The sequence below is a fragment of the Schistocerca serialis genome, chromosome 7, assembly GCF_023864345.2.
Source record: "Schistocerca serialis cubense isolate TAMUIC-IGC-003099 chromosome 7, iqSchSeri2.2, whole genome shotgun sequence".
NCBI classification, from domain to species: domain Eukaryota; kingdom Metazoa; phylum Arthropoda; class Insecta; order Orthoptera; family Acrididae; genus Schistocerca; species Schistocerca serialis.
The window spans coordinates 614,684,492-614,705,814 of record NC_064644.1 but is presented as its reverse complement, the minus strand read 5'-3'; positions in this window follow the sequence as shown (position 1 = coordinate 614,705,814).

The window sequence follows — 21,323 nt, the reverse complement described above, 5'->3', positions numbered from 1 at the left end:
TCTCCTGTGAGTCCAGTTTTAGATTCCGATGCTTCACTTCAGGTTTACTGTATCCCTTGGACCTTCTTATTGACGATGAAACACAGTAATTGCATCCGAATTTAATACAAAAGGCACAATGCCGTGTTGAGTATAAGAGGACTGACATTCTAACTTTCTATGATTTGAACCTATCCAGTGAGTCCAGTTTTAGATTCCGATGCTTCACTTCAGGTTTACTGTATCCCTTGGACCTTCTTATTGACGATGAAACACAGTAATTGCATCGGAATTAAATTCAAAAGGCACAATGCCGACTTAAGTACGAGAGGACTGACACTCTAACTTTCTATGATTTGAACCTCTCCCGTGAGTCCAGTTTTAGATTCCGATGCTTCACTTCAGGATTACTGTATCCCTTGGATCTTCTTATTGACGAAGAAGCACAGAAATTGCATCCGAATTTAATACAAAAGGCACAATGCCGTGTTGAGTATAAGAGGACTGACATTCTAACTTTCTATGATTTGAACCTATCCAGTGAGTCCAGTTTTAGATTCCGATGCTTCACTTCAGGTTTAATGTATACCTTGGACCTTCTAATTGACGATAAAGCAATGAAATTGCGTCGGAATTAAATTCAAAAGGCACAATGCCGACATAAGTACAAGAGGACTGACACTCTATCTTTCTATGATTTGAACCTCTCCTGTGAGTCCACTTTTAGATTCCGATGCTTCACTTCAGGTTTACTGTATACCTTGGACCTTCTTATTGACGATGAAACACAGAAATTGCATCGGAATTAAATTCAAAATGCACAATGCCGACTTAAGTACAAGAGGACTGACGCTCTAACTTTCTATGATTTGAACCTCCCCTGTCAGTCCAGTTATAGATTCCGATGCTTCACTTCAGGTTTACTGTATCCCTTGGACCTTCTTATTGACGATGAAACACAGAAATTGCATCCGAATTTAATACAAAAGACACAATGCCGACTTAGGTACAAGAGGACTGACACTCTAACTTTCTATGATTTGAACCTCTCCTGTGAGTCCAGTTTTAGATTCCGATGCTTCACTTCAGGTTTACTGTATCCCTTGGACCTTGTTATTGACGATGAAACACAGAAATTGCATCTTAATTTAATACAAAAGGCACAATGCGGACTTAAGTACTAGAGGACTGACACTCTAACTTTCTATTATTTGAACCTCTCCTGTGAGTCCAGTTTTAGCTTCCGATGCTTCACTTCAGGTTTACTGTATACCTTGGACTTTCTTATTGACGATGAAACACAGAAATTGCATCGAATTAAATTCAAAAGGCACAATGCTGACTTTAGTACAAGAGGATTGACACTCTAACTTTCTATGAATTGATCCTCTCCTGTGAGTCCAGTTTTAGATTCCGATGCTTCACCTAAGGTTTAGTGTATACCTTGCACCTCCTTATTGACGATGAAACACAGAAATTGCATCGGAATGAAATACAAAAGGCACAATGCCGACTTAAGTACAAGTGGACTGACACTCTAACTTTCTATGATTTGAACGTCTTCTAAGTGTCAAGTTTAGCATTCCGATGCTTCACTTCAGGTTTACTGTATACCATGGACTTTCTTATTGACGAAGAAGCACAGAAATTGCATCGGAATTAAATTCAAAAGGCACAATGCCGACTTAAGTACAAGAGGACTCACATTCTAACTTTCTATGATTTGAACCTCGACAGTGAGTCCAGTTTTAGATTCCGATGCTTCACTTCAGGTTTACTGTATAACTTGGACCTTCTTATTGACGATGAAGCAATGAAATTGCGTCCGAATTAAATTCAAAAAGCACAATGCCGGCTTAAGTACAAGAGGACTGACACTCTAAATTTCTATGATTTGAACCTCTCCTGTGAGTCCAGTTTTAGATTCCGATGCTTCACTTCAGGTTTACTGTATCCCTCGGACCTTCTTATTGACGATGAAACACAGAAATTGCATTTGAATTTAATACAAAAGGCACAATGCCGAATTAAGTACAAGAGGACTGACACTCTAACTTTCAATGATTTGAACCTCTCCAGTGAGTCCAGTTTTAGATTCCATTGCTTCACTTCTGGTTTACTATATCCCTTGGACCTTCTTATTGACGATGAATCACAGAAATTGCATCCGAATTTAATACAAAATGCACAATGCCGACTTAAGTACAAGAGGAGAGACACTCTAATTTTCGATGACTTGAACCTCTCCTGTGAGTCCAGTTTTAGATTCCGATGCTTCAATTCAGGTTTACTGTATCCCTGGGACCTTCTTATTGACGATGCAACACAGAAATTGCATCCGAATTTAATGCAAAAGGCATAATGCCGACTTAGGTACAAGAGGACTGACACTCTAACTTTCTATGATTTGAACCTCTCCAGTGAGTCCAGTTTTAGATTCCGTTGCTTCACTTCAGTTTTACTGTATCCCTTGCACCTTCTTACTGACGATGAAACACAGAAACTGCATCCGAATTTAATACAAAAGGCACAATGCGGACTTAAGTTTAAGCGGACTGACACTCTAACATTCTATGATTTGAACCTCTCCTGTGAGTCCAGTTTTAGATTCCGATGCTTCACTTCAGGTTTACTGTATCCCTTGGACCTTCTTATTGACGATGAAACACAGTAATTGCATCCGAATTTAATACAAAAGGCACAATGCCGTGTTGAGTATAAGAGGACTGACATTCTAACTTTCTATGATTTGAACCTATCCAGTGAGTCCAGTTTTAGATTCCGATGCTTCACTTCAGGTTTACTGTATCCCTTGGACCTTCTTATTGACGATGAAACACAGTAATTGCATCGGAATTAAATTCAAAAGGCACAATGCCGACTTAAGTACGAGAGGACTGACACTCTAACTTTCTATGATTTGAACCTCTCCCGTGAGTCCAGTTTTAGATTCCGATGCTTCACTTCAGGATTACTGTATCCCTTGGATCTTCTTATTGACGAAGAAGCACAGAAATTGCATCCGAATTTAATACAAAAGGCACAATGCCGTGTTGAGTATAAGAGGACTGACATTCTAACTTTCTATGATTTGAACCTATCCAGTGAGACCAGTTTTAGATTCCGATGCTTCACTTCAGGTTTAATGTATACCTTGGACCTTCTAATTGACGATAAAGCAATGAAATTGCGTCGGAATTAAATTCAAAAGGCACAATGCCGACATAAGTACAAGAGGACTGACACTCTATCTTTCTATGATTTGAACCTCTCCTGTGAGTCCACTTTTAGATTCCGATGCTTCACTTCAGGTTTACTGTATACCTTGGACTTTCTTATTGACGATGAAACACAGAAATTGCATCGGAATTAAATTCAAAATGCACAATGCCGACTTAAGTACAAGAGGACTGACGCTCTAACTTTCTATGATTTGAACCTCCCCTGTCAGTCCAGTTATAGATTCCGATGCTTCACTTCAGGTTTACTGTATCCCTTGGACCTTCTTATTGACGATGAAACACAGAAATTGCATCCGAATTTAATACAAAAGACACAATGCCGACTTAGGTACAAGAGGACTGACACTCTAACTTTCTATGATTTGAACCTCTCCTGTGAGTCCAGTTTTAGATTCCGATGCTTCACTTCAGGTTTACTGTATCCCTTGGACCTTGTTATTGACGATGAAACACAGAAATTGCATCTTAATTTAATACAAAAGGCACAATGCGGACTTAAGTACTAGAGGACTGACACTCTAACTTTCTATTATTTGAACCTCTCCTGTGAGTCCAGTTTTAGATTCCGTTGCTTCACTTCAGTTTTACTGTATCCCTTGCACCTTCTTACTGACGATGAAACACAGAAACTGCATCCGAATTTAATACAAAAGGCACAATGCGGACTTAAGTTTAAGCGGACTGACACTCTAACATTCTATGATTTGAACCTCTCCTGTGAGTCCAGTTTTAGATTCCGATGCTTCACGTCAGGTTTACTGTATCCCTTGGACCTTCTTATTGACGATGAAACACAGTAATTGCATCCGAATTTAATACAAAAGGCACAATGCCGTGTTGAGTATAAGAGGACTGACATTCTAACTTTCTATGATTTGAACCTATCCAGTGAGTCCAGTTTTAGATTCCGATGCTTCACTTCAGGTTTACTGTATCCCTTGGACCTTCTTATTGACGATGAAACACAGTAATTGCATCGGAATTAAATTCAAAAGGCACAATGCCGACTTAAGTACGAGAGGACTGACACTCTAACTTTCTATGATTTGAACCTCTCCCGTGAGTCCAGTTTTAGATTCCGATGCTTCACTTCAGGATTACTGTATCCCTTGGATCTTCTTATTGACGAAGAAGCACAGAAATTGCATCCGAATTTAATACAAAAAGCACAATGCCGTGTTGAGTATAAGAGGACTGACATTCTAACTTTCTATGATTTGAACCTATCCAGTGAGTCCAGTTTTAGATTCAGATGCTTCACTTCAGGTTTAATGTATACCTTGGACCTTCTAATTGACGATAAAGCAATGAAATTGCGTCGGAATTAAATTCAAAAGGCACAATGCCGACATAAGTACAAGAGGACTGACACTCTATCTTTCTATGATTTGAACCTCTCCTGTGAGTCCACTTTTAGATTCCGATGCTTCACTTCAGGTTTAGTGTATACCTTGGACCTTCTTATTGACGACGAAACACAGAAATTGCATCGGAATTAAATTCAAAAGGCACAATGCCGACTAATGTACAAGAGGACTGATACTTTAAAATTCTATGATTTGAACATCTACTGTGAGTCCACTTTTACATTCCGATGCTTCACTTCAGGTTTACTGTATCCCTTGGACCTTCTTATAGACGATGAAACACAGAAATTGCATCCGAATTTAATACAAAAAACACAATGCCGACTTAAGTACAAGAGGACTGACACTCTAACTTTCTATGATTTGAACCTCTTCTGTGAGTCCAGTTTTAGATTCCGATGCTTCACTTCAGGTTTACTGTATACCTTGGACCTTCTTATTGACGATGAAGCACAGTAATTGCGTCGGAATTAAATTCAAATGGCACAATGCCGACATAAGTGCAAGAGGACTGACACTCTAACTTTCTATGATTTGAACCTCTCCTGTGAGTCCTGTTTTAGATTCCGATGCTTCACTTCAGGTTTACTGTATATCTTAGTCCTTCTTATTGACGATGAAACACAGAAATTGCATCGGAATTAAATTCAAAAGGCATAATGCCGACTTAAGTACAAGAGGACTGACACTCTAACTTTCTATGATTTGGACGTCTCCTAAGAGTCAAGTTTAGGATTCCGATGCTTCACTTCAGGTTTACTGTATACCTTGGACCTTCCTATTGACGATGAAGCACAGTAATTGCATCGGAATTAAATTCAAAGGGCACAATGCCGACTTAAGTACAAGAGGACTGACACTCTAACATTCTATGATTTGAACCTCTCCTGTGAGTCCAGTTTTAGATTCCGATGCTTCACTTCAGGTTTACTGTATCCCTTGGACCTTCTTATTGACGATGAAACACAGTAATTGCATCCGAATTTAATACAAAAGGCACAATGCCGTGTTGAGTATAAGAGGACTGACATTCTAACTTTCTATGATTTGAACCTATCCAGTGAGTCCAGTTTTAGATTCCGATGCTTCACTTCAGGTTTACTGTATCCCTTGGACCTTCTTATTGACGATGAAACACAGTAATTGCATCGGAATTAAATTCAAAAGGCACAATGCCGACTTAAGTACGAGAGGACTGACACTCTAACTTTCTATGATTTGAACCTCTCCCGTGAGTCCAGTTTTAGATTCCGATGCTTCACTTCAGGATTACTGTATCCCTTGGATCTTCTTATTGACGAAGAAGCACAGAAATTGCATCCGAATTTAATACAAAAGGCACAATGCCGTGTTGAGTATAAGAGGACTGACATTCTAACTTTCTATGATTTGAACCTATCCAGTGAGTCCAGTTTTAGATTCCGATGCTTCACTTCAGGTTTAATGTATACCTTGGACCTTCTAATTGACGATAAAGCAATGAAATTGCGTCGGAATTAAATTCAAAAGGCACAATGCCGACATAAGTACAAGAGGACTGACACTCTATCTTTCTATGATTTGAACCTCTCCTGTGAGTCCACTTTTAGATTCCGATGCTTCACTTCAGGTTTACTGTATACCTTGGACCTTCTTATTGACGATGAAACACAGAAATTGCATCGGAATTAAATTCAAAATGCACAATGCCGACTTAAGTACAAGAGGACTGACGCTCTAACTTTCTATGATTTGAACCTCCCCTGTCAGTCCAGTTATAGATTCCGATGCTTCACTTCAGGTTTACTGTATCCCTTGGACCTTCTTATTGACGATGAAACACAGAAATTGCATCCGAATTTAATACAAAAGACACAATGCCGACTTAGGTACAAGAGGACTGACACTCTAACTTTCTATGATTTGAACCTCTCCTGTGAGTCCAGTTTTAGATTCCGATGCTTCACTTCAGGTTTACTGTATCCCTTGGACCTTGTTATTGACGATGAAACACAGAAATTGCATCTTAATTTAATACAAAAGGCACAATGCGGACTTAAGTACTAGAGGACTGACACTCTAACTTTCTATTATTTGAACCTCTCCTGTGAGTCCAGTTCTAGCTTCCGATGCTTCACTTCAGGTTTACTGTATACCTTGGACCTTCTTATTGACGATGAAACACAGAAATTGCATCGAATTAAATTCAAAAGGCACAATGCTGACTTTAGTACAAGAGGATTGACACTCTAACTTTCTATGAATTGAACCTCTCCTGTGAGTCCAGTTTTAGATTCCGATGCTTCACCTAAGGTTTAGTGTATACCTTGCACCTCCTTATTGACGATGAAACACAGAAATTGCATCGGAATGAAATACAAAAGGCACAATGCCGACTTAAGTACAAGTGGACTGACACTCTAACTTTCTATGATTTGAACGTCTTCTAAGTGTCAAGTTTAGCATTCCGATGCTTCACTTCAGGTTTACTGTATACCATGGACTTTCTTATTGACGAAGAAGCACAGAAATTGCATCGGAATTAAATTCAAAAGGCACAATGCCGACTTAAGTACAAGAGGACTCACATTCTAACTTTCTATGATTTGAACCTCGACAGTGAGTCCAGTTTTAGATTCCGATGCTTCACTTCAGGTTTACTGTATAACTTGGACCTTCTTATTGACGATGAAGCAATGAAATTGCGTCCGAATTAAATTCAAAAAGCACAATGCCGGCTTAAGTACAAGAGGACTGACACTCTAAATTTCTATGATTTGAACCTCTCCTGTGAGTCCAGTTTTAGATTCCGATGCTTCACTTCAGGTTTACTGTATCCCTCGGACCTTCTTATTGACGATGAAACACAGAAATTGCATTTGAATTTAATACAAAAGGCACAATGCCGAATTAAGTACAAGAGGACTGACACTCTAACTTTCAATGATTTGAACCTCTCCAGTGAGTCCAGTTTTAGATTCCATTGCTTCACTTCTGGTTTACTATATCCCTTGGACCTTCTTATTGACGATGAATCACAGAAATTGCATCCGAATTTAATACAAAATGCACAATGCCGACTTAAGTACAAGAGGAGAGACACTCTAATTTTCGATGACTTGAACCTCTCCTGTGAGTCCAGTTTTAGATTCCGATGCTTCACTTCAGGTTTACTGTATCCCTTGCACCTTCTTACTGACGATGAAACACAGAAACTGCATCCGAATTTAATACAAAAGGCACAATGCGGACTTAAGTTTAAGCGGACTGACACTCTAACATTCTATGATTTGAACCTCTCCTGTGAGTCCAGTTTTAGATTCCGATGCTTCACTTCAGGTTTACTGTATCCCTTGGACCTTCTTATTGACGATGAAACACAGTAATTGCATCCGAATTTAATACAAAAGGCACAATGCCGTGTTGAGTATAAGAGGACTGACATTCTAACTTTCTATGATTTGAACCTATCCAGTGAGTCCAGTTTTAGATTCCGATGCTTCACTTCAGGTTTACTGTATCCCTTGGACCTTCTTATTGACGATGAAACACAGTAATTGCATCGGAATTAAATTCAAAAGGCACAATGCCGACTTAAGTACGAGAGGACTGACACTCTAACTTTCTATGATTTGAACCTCTCCCGTGAGTCCAGTTTTAGATTCCGATGCTTCACTTCAGGATTACTGTATCCCTTGGATCTTCTTATTGACGAAGAAGCACAGAAATTGCATCCGAATTTAATACAAAAAGCACAATGCCGTGTTGAGTATAAGAGGACTGACATTCTAACTTTCTATGATTTGAACCTATCCAGTGAGTCCAGTTTTAGATTCCGATGCTTCACTTCAGGTTTAATGTATACCTTGGACCTTCTAATTGACGATAAAGCAATGAAATTGCGTCGGAATTAAATTCAAAAGGCACAATGCCGACATAAGTACAAGAGGACTGACACTCTATCTTTCTATGATTTGAACCTCTCCTGTGAGTCCACTTTTAGATTCCGATGCTTCACTTCAGGTTTAGTGTATACCTTGGACCTTCTTATTGACGACGAAACACAGAAATTGCATCGGAATTAAATTCAAAAGGCACAATGCCGACTAATGTACAAGAGGACTGATACTGTAACTTTCTATGATTTGAACCTCTCCTGTGAGTCCAGTTTTAGATACCGATGCTTCACTTCAGGTTTACTGTATACCTTGGCCTTCTTATTGACGATGAAGCACAGAAATTGCATCGGAATTAAATTCAAAAGGCACAATGCCAACTTAAGTACAAGAGGACTGACACTTTAAAATTCTATGATTTGAACATCTACTGTGAGTCCACTTTTACATTCCGATGCTTCACTTCAGGTTTACTGTATCCCTTGGACCTTCATATAGACGATGAAACACAGAAATTGCATCCGAATTTAATACAAAAAACACAATGCCGACTTAAGTACAAGAGGACTGACACTCCAACTTTCTATGATTTGAACCTCTCCTGTGAGTCCAGTTTTAGATTCCGATGCTTCACTTCAGGTTTACTGTATACCTTGGACCTTCTTATTGACGATGAAGCACAGAAATTGCGTCGGAATTAAATTCAAATGGCACAATGCCGACATAAGTGCAAGAGGACTGACACTCTAACTTTCTATGATTTGAACCTCTCCTGTGAGTCCTGTTTTAGATTCCGATGCTTCACTTCAGGTTTACTGTATATCTTAGTCCTTCTAATTGACGATGAAACACAGAAATTGCATCGGAATTAAATTCAAAAGGCATAATGCCGACTTAAGTACAAGAGGACTGACACTCTAACTTTCTATGATTTGGACGTCTCCTAAGAGTCAAGTTTAGGATTCCGATGCTTCACTTCAGGTTTACTGTATACCTTGGACCTTCCTATTGACGATGAAGCACAGTAATTGCATCGGAATTAAATTCAAAGGGCACAATGCCGACTTAAGTACAAGAGGACTGACACTCTAACATTCTATGATTTGAACCTCTCCTGTGAGTCCAGTTTTAGATTCCGATGCTTCACTTCAGGTTTACTGTATCCCTTGGATCTTCTTATTGACGAAGAAACACAGAAATTGCATCCGAATTTAATACAAAAGCACAATGACGTGTTAAGTACAAGAGGACTGACATTCTAACATTGTATGATTTGAACATCTCCAGTGAGTCCAGTTTTAGATTCCGTTGCTTCACTTCAGGTTTACTGTATCCCTTTGACCTTCTTATTGACGATGAAACATAGAAATTGCATCCGAATTTAATACAAAAGGCACAATGCCGACTTAGGTAAAAGAGGACTGACACTCTAACTTTCTATGATTTGAACCTCTCCAGTGAGTCCAGTTTTAGATTCCTATGCTTCACTTCAGGTTTACTGTATCCCTTGGACCTTCTTATTGACGATGAAACACAGAAATTGCATCCGAATTTAATACAAAAGGCACAATGCGGACTTAAGTACAAGCGGACTGACATTCTAACTTTCTATGATTTGAACCTCTCCAATGACCCCAGTTTTAGATTCCTATGCTTCACTTCAAATTTACTGTATCCCTTGGACCTTCTTATTGACGATGAAACACAGAAATTGGATCCGAATTTAATATGAAATACACAATGCCGACTTAAGTACAAGAGGACTGACCCTCTAACTTTTTATGATTTGAATCTCTCCTGTGAGTCCAGTTTTACATTCCGATGCATCACTTCAGGTTTACTGTATACCTTGGACCTTCTTATTGACGATGAAACACAGAAATTGCATCGGAATTAAATTCAAAAGGCACAGTGCCGACTTAAGTACAAGAGGACTGACTCTCTAACTTTCTAGGATTTGAACCTGTCCTGTGAGTCCAGTTCTACATTGCAATGCTTCACTTCAGGTTTACTGTATCTCTTGGATCTTCTTATTGACGATGAAAGACAGAAATTGCATCCGAATTTAATACAAAAGGCACAATGCCGACTTAAGTACAAGAGGATTGACACTCTAACTTTCTATGATTTGAACCTCTCGTGTGAGTCCAGTTTTAGATTCCGATGCTTCACTTCAGGTTTACTGTATACCTTGGACCTTCTTATTGACGATGAAGCACAGAAATTGCGTCGGAATTAAATTCAAATGGCACAATGCCGACTGAAGTGCAACAGGACTGACACTCTAACTTTCTATGATTTGAACCTATCCTGTGAGTCCTGTTTTAGATTCCGATGCTACACTTCAGGTTTACTGTATATCTTGGTCCTTCTTATTGACGATGAAACACAGAAATTGCATCGGAATTAAATTCAAAAGGCATATTGCCGACTTAAGTACAAGAGGACTGACCCTCAAACTATCTATGATTTGGACGTCTCCTAAGAGTCAAGTTTAGGATTCCGATGCTTCACTTCAGGTTTACTGTATACCTTGGACCTTCCTATTGACGATGAAGCACAGTAATTGCATCGGAATTAAATTCAAAAGGCACAATGCCGACTTAAGTACAAGAGGACTGACACTCTAACTATCTATGATTTGAACCACTCCTGTGAGTCCAGTTTTAGATTCCGATGCTTCACTTCAGGTTTACTGTATCCCTTGGATCTTCTTATTGACGAAGAAACACAGAAATTGCATCCGAATTTAATACTAAAGGCACAATGACGTATTAAGTACAAGAGGACTGACATTCTAACATTCTATGATTTGAACCTCTCCAGTGAGTCCAGTTTTAGATTCCGATGCTTCACTTCAGGTTTACTGTATCCCTTGGACCTTCTTATTGACGATGAAACACAGAAATTGCATCCGAATTTAATACAAAAGGCACAATGCCGACTTAGGTACAAGAGGGCTGACACTCTAACTTTCTATGATTTGAACCTCTCCAGTGAGTCCAGTTTTAGATTCCTATGCTTCACTTCAGGTTTACTGTATACCTTGGACCTTCTTATTGACGATGAAACACAGAAATTGATTCCGAATTTAATACAAAAGGCACAATGCGGACTTAAGTACAAGAGGACTGACATTCTAAATTTCTATGATATGAACCTCTCCAGTGAGTCCAGTTTTAGATTCCTATGCTTCACTTCAAATTTACTATATCCCTTGGACCTTCTTATTGACGATGAAACACAGAAATTGCATCCGAATTTAATATAAAATACACAATGCCGACTTAAGTACAAGAGGACTGACCCTCTAACTTTTTATGATTTGAATCTCTCCTGTGAGTCCAGTTTTACATTCCGATGCTTCACTTCAGGTTTACTGTATCCCTTAAACCTTCTTATTGACGACGAAACACAGATATTGCATCGGAATTAAATTCAAAAGGCACAATGCCGACTTAAGTACAAGAGGACTGACACTCTAACTATCTATGATTTGAGCCTCTCCTGTGAGTCCAGTTTTACATTCCGATGATTCACTTCACGTTTACTGTATCCTTTGGACCTTCTTATTGACGATGAAACAGAGAAATTGCATCCGACTTTAACACAAAAGGCACAATGCTGACTTAAGTACAAGGGGGCTGACACTCTAACTTTCTATGATTTGAACCTCTCCTGTGAGACCAGTTTTAGACTCCGATGCTTCACTTCAGGTTTACTGTATACCTTGGACCTTCTTATTGACGATGAAACACAGAAATTGCATCGGAATTGAATTCAAAAGACACAGTGCCGACTTAAGTACAAGAGGACGGACTCTCTAACTTTCTAGGATTTGAACCTCTCCTGTGAGTCCAGTTCTACATTGCAATGCTTCACTTCAGGTTTACTGTATCCCTTGGATCTTCTTATTGACGATGAAAGACAGAAATTGCATCCGAATTTAATACAAAAGGCACAATGCCGACTTAAGTACAAGGGGATTGACACTCTAACTTTCTATGATTTGAACCTCTCCTGTGAGTCCTGTTTTAGATTCCGATGCTACACTTCAGGTTTACTGTATATCTTGGTCCTTCTTATTGACGATGAAACACAGAAATTGCATCGGAATTAAATTCAAAAGGCATATTGCCGACATAAGTACAAGAGGACTGACACTCAAACTGTCTATGATTTGGACGTCTCCTAAGAGTCAAGTTTAGGATTTCGATGCTTCACTTCAGGTTTACTGTATACCTTGGACCTTCTTATTGACGATGAAACACAGAAATTGCATCGGAATTAAATTCAAAATGCACAATGCCGACTTAAGTAGAAGAGGACTGACGCTCTAACTTTCTATGATTTGAACCTCCCCTGTCAGTCCAGTTATAGATTCCGATGCTTCACTTCAGGTTTACTGTATCCCTTGGACCTTCTTATTGACGATGAAACACAGAAATTGCATCCGAATTTAATACAAAAGACACAATGCCGACTTAGGTACAAGGGGACTGACACTCTAACTTTCTATGATTTGAACCTCTCCTGTGAGTCCAGTTTTAGATTCCGATGCTTCACTTCAGGTTTACTGTATCCCTTGGACCTTGTTATTGACGATGAAACACAGAAATTGCATCTTAATTTAATACAAAAGGCACAATGCGGACTTAAGTACTAGAGGACTGACACTCTAACTTTCTATTATTTGAACCTCTCCTGTGAGTCCAGTTTTAGCTTCCGATGCTTCACTTCAGGTTTACTGTATACCTTGGACCTTCTTATTGACGATGAAACACAGAAATTGCATCGAATTAAATTCAAAAGGCACAATGCTGACTTTAGTACAAGAGGATTGACACTCTAACTTTCTATGAATTGAACCTCTCCTGTGAGTCCAGTTTTAGATTCCGATGCTTCACCTAAGGTTTAGTGTATACCTTGCACCTCCTTATTGACGATGAAACACAGAAATTGCATCGGAATGAAATACAAAAGGCACAATGCCGACTTAAGTACAAGTGGACTAACACTCTAACTTTCTATGATTTGAACGTCTTCTAAGTGTCAAGTTTAGCATTCCGATGCTTCACTTCAGGTTTACTGTATACCATGGACTTTCTTATTGACGAAGAAGCACAGAAATTGCATCGGAATTAAATTCAAAAGGCACAATGCCGACTTAAGTACAAGAGGACTCACATTCTAACTTTCTATGATTTGAACCTCGACAGTGAGTCCAGTTTTAGATTCCGATGCTTCACTTCAGGTTTACTGTATAACTTGGACCTTCTTATTGACGATGAAGCAATGAAATTGCGTCCGAATTAAATTCAAAAGGCACAATGCCGGCTTAAGTACAAGAGGACTGACACTCTAAATTTCTATGATTTGAACCTCTCCTGTGAGTCCAGTTTTAGATTCCGATGCTTCACTTCAGGTTTACTGTATCCCTCGGACCTTCTTATTGACGATGAAACACAGAAATTGCATTTGAATTTAATACAAAAGGCATAATGGCGACTTAGGTACAAGAGGACTGACACTCTAACTTTCTATGATTTGAACCTCTCCAGTGAGTCCAGTTTTAGATTCCGTTGCTTCACTTCAGTTTTACTGTATCCCTTGCACCTTCTTACTGACGATGAAACACAGAAACTGCATCCGAATTTAATACAAAAGGCACAATGCGGACTTAAGTTTAAGCGGACTGACACTCTAACATTCTATGATTTGAACCTCTCCTGTGAGTCCAGTTTTAGATTCCGATGCTTCACTTCAGGTTTACTGTATCCCTTGGACCTTCTTATTGACGATGAAACACAGTAATTGCATCCGAACTTAATCCAAAATCACAATGCCGACTTAAGTACAAGAGGACTGACACTCTAACTTTCTATGTGATGAACCTCTCCTGTGAGACCAGTTGTAGATTCCGATGCTTCACTTCAGGTTTACAGTATCCCTTGGACGTTCTTATTGACGACGAAAAACAGAAATTGCATCCGAAACTAATACAAAAGGCACAATGCCGACTCAAGGACAAGAGGAGTGACACTCTAACTCTCTGTGATTTGAACCTCTCCTGTGAGTCCAGTTTTAGATTCCGTGCTTCACTTCAGGTTTACTCTATACCTTCGTCGTTCTTATTGACGATGAAACACAGAAACTGCATCGAATTAATTTCAAAAGGCACAATAACGACTTAAGTACAAGACGACTGACAATCTAACTTTCTATGACTTGAACCACTCCTGGTAGTCCAGTTTTAGATTGCGATGCTTCACTTCAGGTTTAATGTATACCTTGGACCTCCTTATTGACGATGAAACACAGAAATTGCATCGGAATTAAATACAAAAACACAATGCCGACTTAAGTACAAGAGGACCTGACACTCTAACTTTCTATGATTTGAACGTCTTCTAAGTGTCAAGTTTAGGATTCCGATGCTTCACTTCAGGTTTACTGTATACCTTGGACTTTCTTATTGACGATGAAGCACAGAAATTGCATCGGAATTAATTTCAAAAGGCACAATGCCGACTTAAGTACAAGAGGATTGACACTCTAACTATCTATGATTTGAACCTCTCCTGTGAGTCCAGTTTTAGATTCCGATGCTTCACTTCAGGTTTACTGTATCCCTTGGATCTTCTTATTGACGAAGAAACACAGAAATTGCATCCGAATTTAATACAAAAGCACAATGACGTGTTAAGTACACGAGGACTGACATTCTAACATTGTATGATTTGAACATCTCCAGTGAGTCCAGTTTTAGATTCCGTTGCTTCACTTCAGGTTTACTGTATCCCTTGGACCTTCTTATTGACGATGAAACATAGAAATTGCATCCGAATTTAATACAAAAGGCACAATGCCGACTTAGGTACAAGAGGACTGACACTCTAACTTTCTATGATTTGAACCTCTCCAGTGAGTCCAGTTTTAGATTCCTATGCTTCACTTCAGGTTTACTGTATCCCTTGGACCTTCTTATTGACGATGAAACATAGAAATTGCATCCGAATTTAATACAAAAGGCACAATGCGGACTTAAGTACAAGCGGACTGACATTCTAACTTTCTATGATTTGAACCTCTCCAATGACCCCAGTTTTAGATTCCTATGCTTCACTTCAAATTTACTGTATCCCTTGGACCTTCTTATTGACGATGAAACACAGAAATTGCATCCGAATTTAATATGAAATACACAATGCCGACTTAAGTACAAGAGGACTGACCCTCTAACTTTTTATGATTTGAATCTCTCCTGTGAGTCCAGTTTTACATTCCGATGCATCACTTCAGGTTTACTGTATACCTTGGACCTTCTTAATGACGATGAAACACAGAAATTGCATCGGAATTAAATTCAAAAGGCACAGTGCCGACTTAAGTACAAGAGGACTGACTCTCTAACTTTCTAGGATTTGAACCTGTCCTGTGAGTCCAGTTCTATATTGCAATGCTTCACTTCAGGTTTACTGTATCTCTTGGATCTTCTTATTGACGATGAAAGACAGAAATTGCATCCGAATTTAATACAAAAGGCACAATGCCGACTTAAGTACAAGAGGATTGACACTCTAACTTTCTATGATTTGAACCTCTCGTGTGAGTCCAGTTTTAGATTCCGATGCTTCACTTCAGGTTTACTGTATACCTTGGACCTTCTTATTGACGATGAAGCACAGAAATTGCGTCGGAATTAAATTCAAATGTCACAATGCCGACTGAAGTGCAACAGGACTGACACTCTAACTTTCTATGATTTGAACCTCTCCTGTGAGTCCTGTTTTAGATTCCGATGCTACACTTCAGGTTTACTGTATATCTTGGTCCTTCTTATTGACGATGAAACACAGAAATTGCATCGGAATTAAATTCAAAAGGCATATTGCCGACTTAAGTATAAGAGGACTGACCCTCAAACTATCTATGATTTGGACGTCTCCTAAGAGTCAAGTTTAGGATTCCGATGCTTCACTTCAGGTTTACTGTATACCTTGGACCTTCCTATTGACGATGAAGCACAGTAATTGCATCGGAATTAAATTCAAAAGGCACAATGCCGACTTAAGTACAAGAGGACTGACACTCTAACTAACTATGATTTGAACCACTCCTGTGAGTCCAGTTTTAGATTCCGATGCTTCACTTCAGGTTTACTGTATCCCTTGGATCTTCTTATTGACGAAGAAACACAGAAATTGCATCCGAATTTAATACTAAAGGCACAATGACGTATTACGTACAAGAGGACTGACATTCTAACATTCTATGATTTGAACCTCTCCAGTGAGTCCAGTTTTAGATTCCGATGCTTCACTTCAGGTTTACTGTATCCCTTGGACCTTCTTATTGACGATGAAACACAGAAATTGCATCCGAATTTAATACAAAAGGCACAATGCCGACTTAGGTACAAGAGGGCTGACACTCTAACTTTCTATGAATTGAACCTCTCCAGTGAGTCCAGTTTTAGATTCCTATGCTTCACTTCAGGTTTACTGTATACCTTGGACCTTCTTATTGACGATGAAACACAGAAATTGATTCCGAATGTAATACAAAAGGCACAATGCGGACTTAAGTACAAGAGGACTGACATTCTAAATTTCTATGATTTGAACCTCTCCAGTGAGTCCAGTTTTAGATTCCTATGCTTCACTTCAAATTTACTATATCCCTTGGACCTTCTTATTGACGATGAAACACAGAAATTGCATCCGAATTTAATATAAAATACACAATGCCGACTTAAGTACAAGAGGACTGACCCTCTAACTTTTTATGATTTGAATCTCTCCTGTGAGTCCAGTTTTACATTCCGATGCTTCACTTCAGGTTTACTGTATCCCTTAAACCTTCTTATTGACGATGAAACACAGATATTGCATCGGAATTAAATTCAAAAGCCACAATGCCGACTTAAGTACAAGAGGACTGACACTCTAACTATCTATGATTTGAGCCTCTCCTGTGAGTCCAGTTTTACATTCCGATGATTCACTTCCCGTTTACTGTATCCTTTGGACCTTCTTATTGACGATGAAACAGAGAAATTGCATCCGACTTTAACACAAAAGGCACAATGCTGACTTAAGTACAAGGGGGCTGACACTCTAACTTTCTATGATTTGAACCTCTCCTGTGAGACCAGTTTTAGACTCCGATGCTTCACTTCAGGTTTACTGTATACCTTGGACCTTCTTATTGACGATGAAACACAGAAATTGCATCGGAATTGAATTCAAAAGACACAGTGCCGACTTAAGTACAAGAGGACGGACTCTCTAACTTTCTAGGATTTGAACCTCTCCTGTGAGTCCAGTTCTACATTGCAATGCTTCACTTCAGGTTTACTGTATCCCTTGGATCTTCTTATTGACGATGAAAGACAGAAATTGCATCCGAATTTAATACAAAAGGCACAATGCCGACTTAAGTACAAGGGGATTGACACTCTAACTTTCTATGATTTGAACCTCTCCTGTGAGTCCTGTTTTAGATTCCGATGCTACACTTCAGGTTTACTGTATATCTTGGTCCTTCTTATTGACGATGAAACACAGAAATTGCATCGGAATTAAATTCAAAAGGCATATTGCCGACTTAAGTACAAGAGGACTGACACTCAAACTGTCTATGATTTGGACGTCTCCTAAGAGTCAAGTTTAGGATTTCGATGCTTCACTTCAGGTTTACTGTATACCTTGGACCTTCTTATTGACGATGAAACACAGAAATTGCATCGGAATTAAATTCAAAATGCACAATGCCGACTTAAGTACAAGAGGACTGACGCTCTAACTTTCTATGATTTGAACCTCCCCTGTCAGTCCAGTTATAGATTCCGATGCTTCACTTCAGGTTTACTGTATCCCTTGGACCTTCTTATTGACGATGAAACACAGAAATTGCATCCGAATTTAATACAAAAGACACAATGCCGACTTAGGTACAAGAGGACTGACACTCTAACTTTCTATGATTTGAACCTCTCCTGTGAGTCCAGTTTTAGATTCCGATGCTTCACTTCAGGTTTACTGTATCCCTTGGACCTTGTTATTGACGATGAAACACAGAAATTGCATCTTAATTTAATACAAAAGGCACAATGCGGACTTAAGTACTAGAGGACTGACACTCTAACTTTCTATTATTTGAACCTCTCCTGTGAGTCCAGTTTTAGCTTCCGATGCTTCACTTCAGGTTTACTGTATACCTTGGACCTTCTTATTGACGATGAAACACAGAAATTGCATCGAATTAAATTCAAAAGGCACAATGCTGACTTTAGTACAAGAGGATTGACACTATAACTTTCTATGAATTGAACCTCTCCTGTGAGTCCAGTTTTAGATTCCGATGCTTCACCTAAGGTTTAGTGTATACCTTGCACCTCCTTATTGACGATGAAACACAGAAATTGCATCGGAATGAAATACAAAAGGCACAATGCCGACTTAAGTACAAGTGGACTAACACTCTAACTTTCTATGATTTGAACGTCTTCTAAGTGTCAAGTTTAGCATTCCGATGCTTCACTTCAGGTTTACTGTATACCATGGACTTTCTTATTGACGAAGAAGCACAGAAATTGCATCGGAATTAAATTCAAAAGGCACAATGCCGACTTAAGTACAAGAGGACTCACATTCTAACTTTCTATGATTTGAACCTCGACAGTGAGTCCAGTTTTAGATTCCGATGCTTCACTTCAGGTTTACTGTATAACTCGGACCTTCTTATTGACGATGAAGCAATGAAATTGCGTCCGAATTAAATTCAAAAGGCACAATGCCGGCTTAAGTACAAGAGGACTGACACTCTAAATTTCTATGATTTGAACCTCTCCTGTGAGTCCAGTTTTAGATTCCGATGCTTCACTTCAGGTTTACTGTATCCCTCGGACCTTCTTATTCACGATGAAACACAGAAATTGCATTTGAATTTAATACAAAAGGCATAATGCCGACTTAGGTACAAGAGGACTGACACTCTAACTTTCTATGATTTGAACCTCTCCAGTGAGTCCAGTTTTAGATTCCGTTGCTTCACTTCAGTTTTACTGTATCCCTTGCACCTTCTTACTGACGATGAAACACAGAAACTGCATCCGAATTTAATACAAAAGGCACAATGCGGACTTAAGTTTAAGCGGACTGACACTCTAACATTCTATGATTTGAACCTCTCCTGTGAGTCCAGTTTTAGATTCCGATGCTTCACTTCAGGTTTACTGGTTCCCTTGGCCCTTCTAATTAACGATGAAACACAGAAATTGCATCCGAATTTAATACAAAACGCACAATGCCGACTTAAGTACAAGAGGACTGACACTCTACTTTCTATGATATGAAACTCCCCTGTGTGTCCAGATTTAGATTCCGATGCTTCACTTTAGGTTTACAGTATCCCTTAGACCTTCTTATTGACGATGGAACACAGAAATTGCATCGAATTAAATTCAAAAGGCACAATGACGACTTAAGTACAAGAGGACTGACACTCTAACTTTCTATTATTTGAACCTCTCCTGGTAGTCCAGTTTTAGATTGCGATGCTTCACTTCAGGTTTATTGTATACCTTGGACCTCCTTATTGACGATGAAACACAGAAATTGCTTCGGAATTAAATACAAAAACACAATGCCGACTTAAGTACAAGAGGATCTGACACTCTAACTTTCTATGATTTGAACGTCTTCTAAGTGTCAACTTTAGGATTCCGATGCATCACTTCAGGTTTACTGTATACCTTGGACTTTCTTATTGACGATGAAGCACAGAAATTGCATCGGAATTAATTTCAAAAGGCACAATGCCGACTTAAGTACAAGAGGACTGACACTCTAACTATCTATGATTTGAACCTCTCCTGTGAGTCCAGTTTTAGTTTCCGATGCTTCACTTCAGGTTTACTGTATCCCTTGGACCTTCTTATTGACGATGAAACACAGAAATTGCATCCGAATTTAATACAAAAGTCACAATGCCGACTTAAGTACAAGAGGACTGATACTCTAACTTTCTATGATTTGAACCTCTCCTGTGAGTCCACTTTTAGTTTCCGATGCTTCACCTCAGGTTTACTGTATACCTTGGACCTTCTTATTGACGATGAAACACAGAAATTGCATCTGAATTAAATTCAAAAGGCACAATGCCGACTTAAGTACAAGAGGACTGACACTCAAACTATCTGTGATTTGAACCTCTCCTGTCAGTCCAATTTAAATTCCGATGCTTCACTTCAGGTTTACTGTATCCCTTGGACCTTCTTATTGATGATGAAACACAGAAATTGCATCCGAATTTAACACAAAAGGCAAAATGCCGACTTAGGTACAAGAGGACTGACACTCTAACTTTCTATGATTTGAACCTCTCCAGTGAGTCCAGTTTTAGATTCCTATTCTTCACTTCAGGTTTACTGTATCCCTTGGACCGTCTTATTGACGATGAAACATAGAAATTGCATCCGAATTTAATACAAAAGGCACAATGCGGACTTAAGTACATGAGGACTGACATTCTAACTTTCTATGATTTGAACCTCTCCTGTGAGTCCAGTTTTAGTTTCCGATGCTTCACTTCAGGTTTACTTTATCCCTCGGACCTTCTTATTGACGATGAAACACAGAAATTGCATCGAATTAAATTCAAAAGGCACAATGCTGACTTTAGTACAAGAGGACTGACACTCTAACTTTCTATGATTTGAACGTCTTCTAAGTGTCAAGTTTAGGATTCCGATGCTTCACTTCAGGTTTACTGTATACCAAGGACTTTCCTATTGACGAAGAAGCACAGAAATTGCATCGGAATTAAATTCAAAAGGCACAATGCCGACTTAAGTA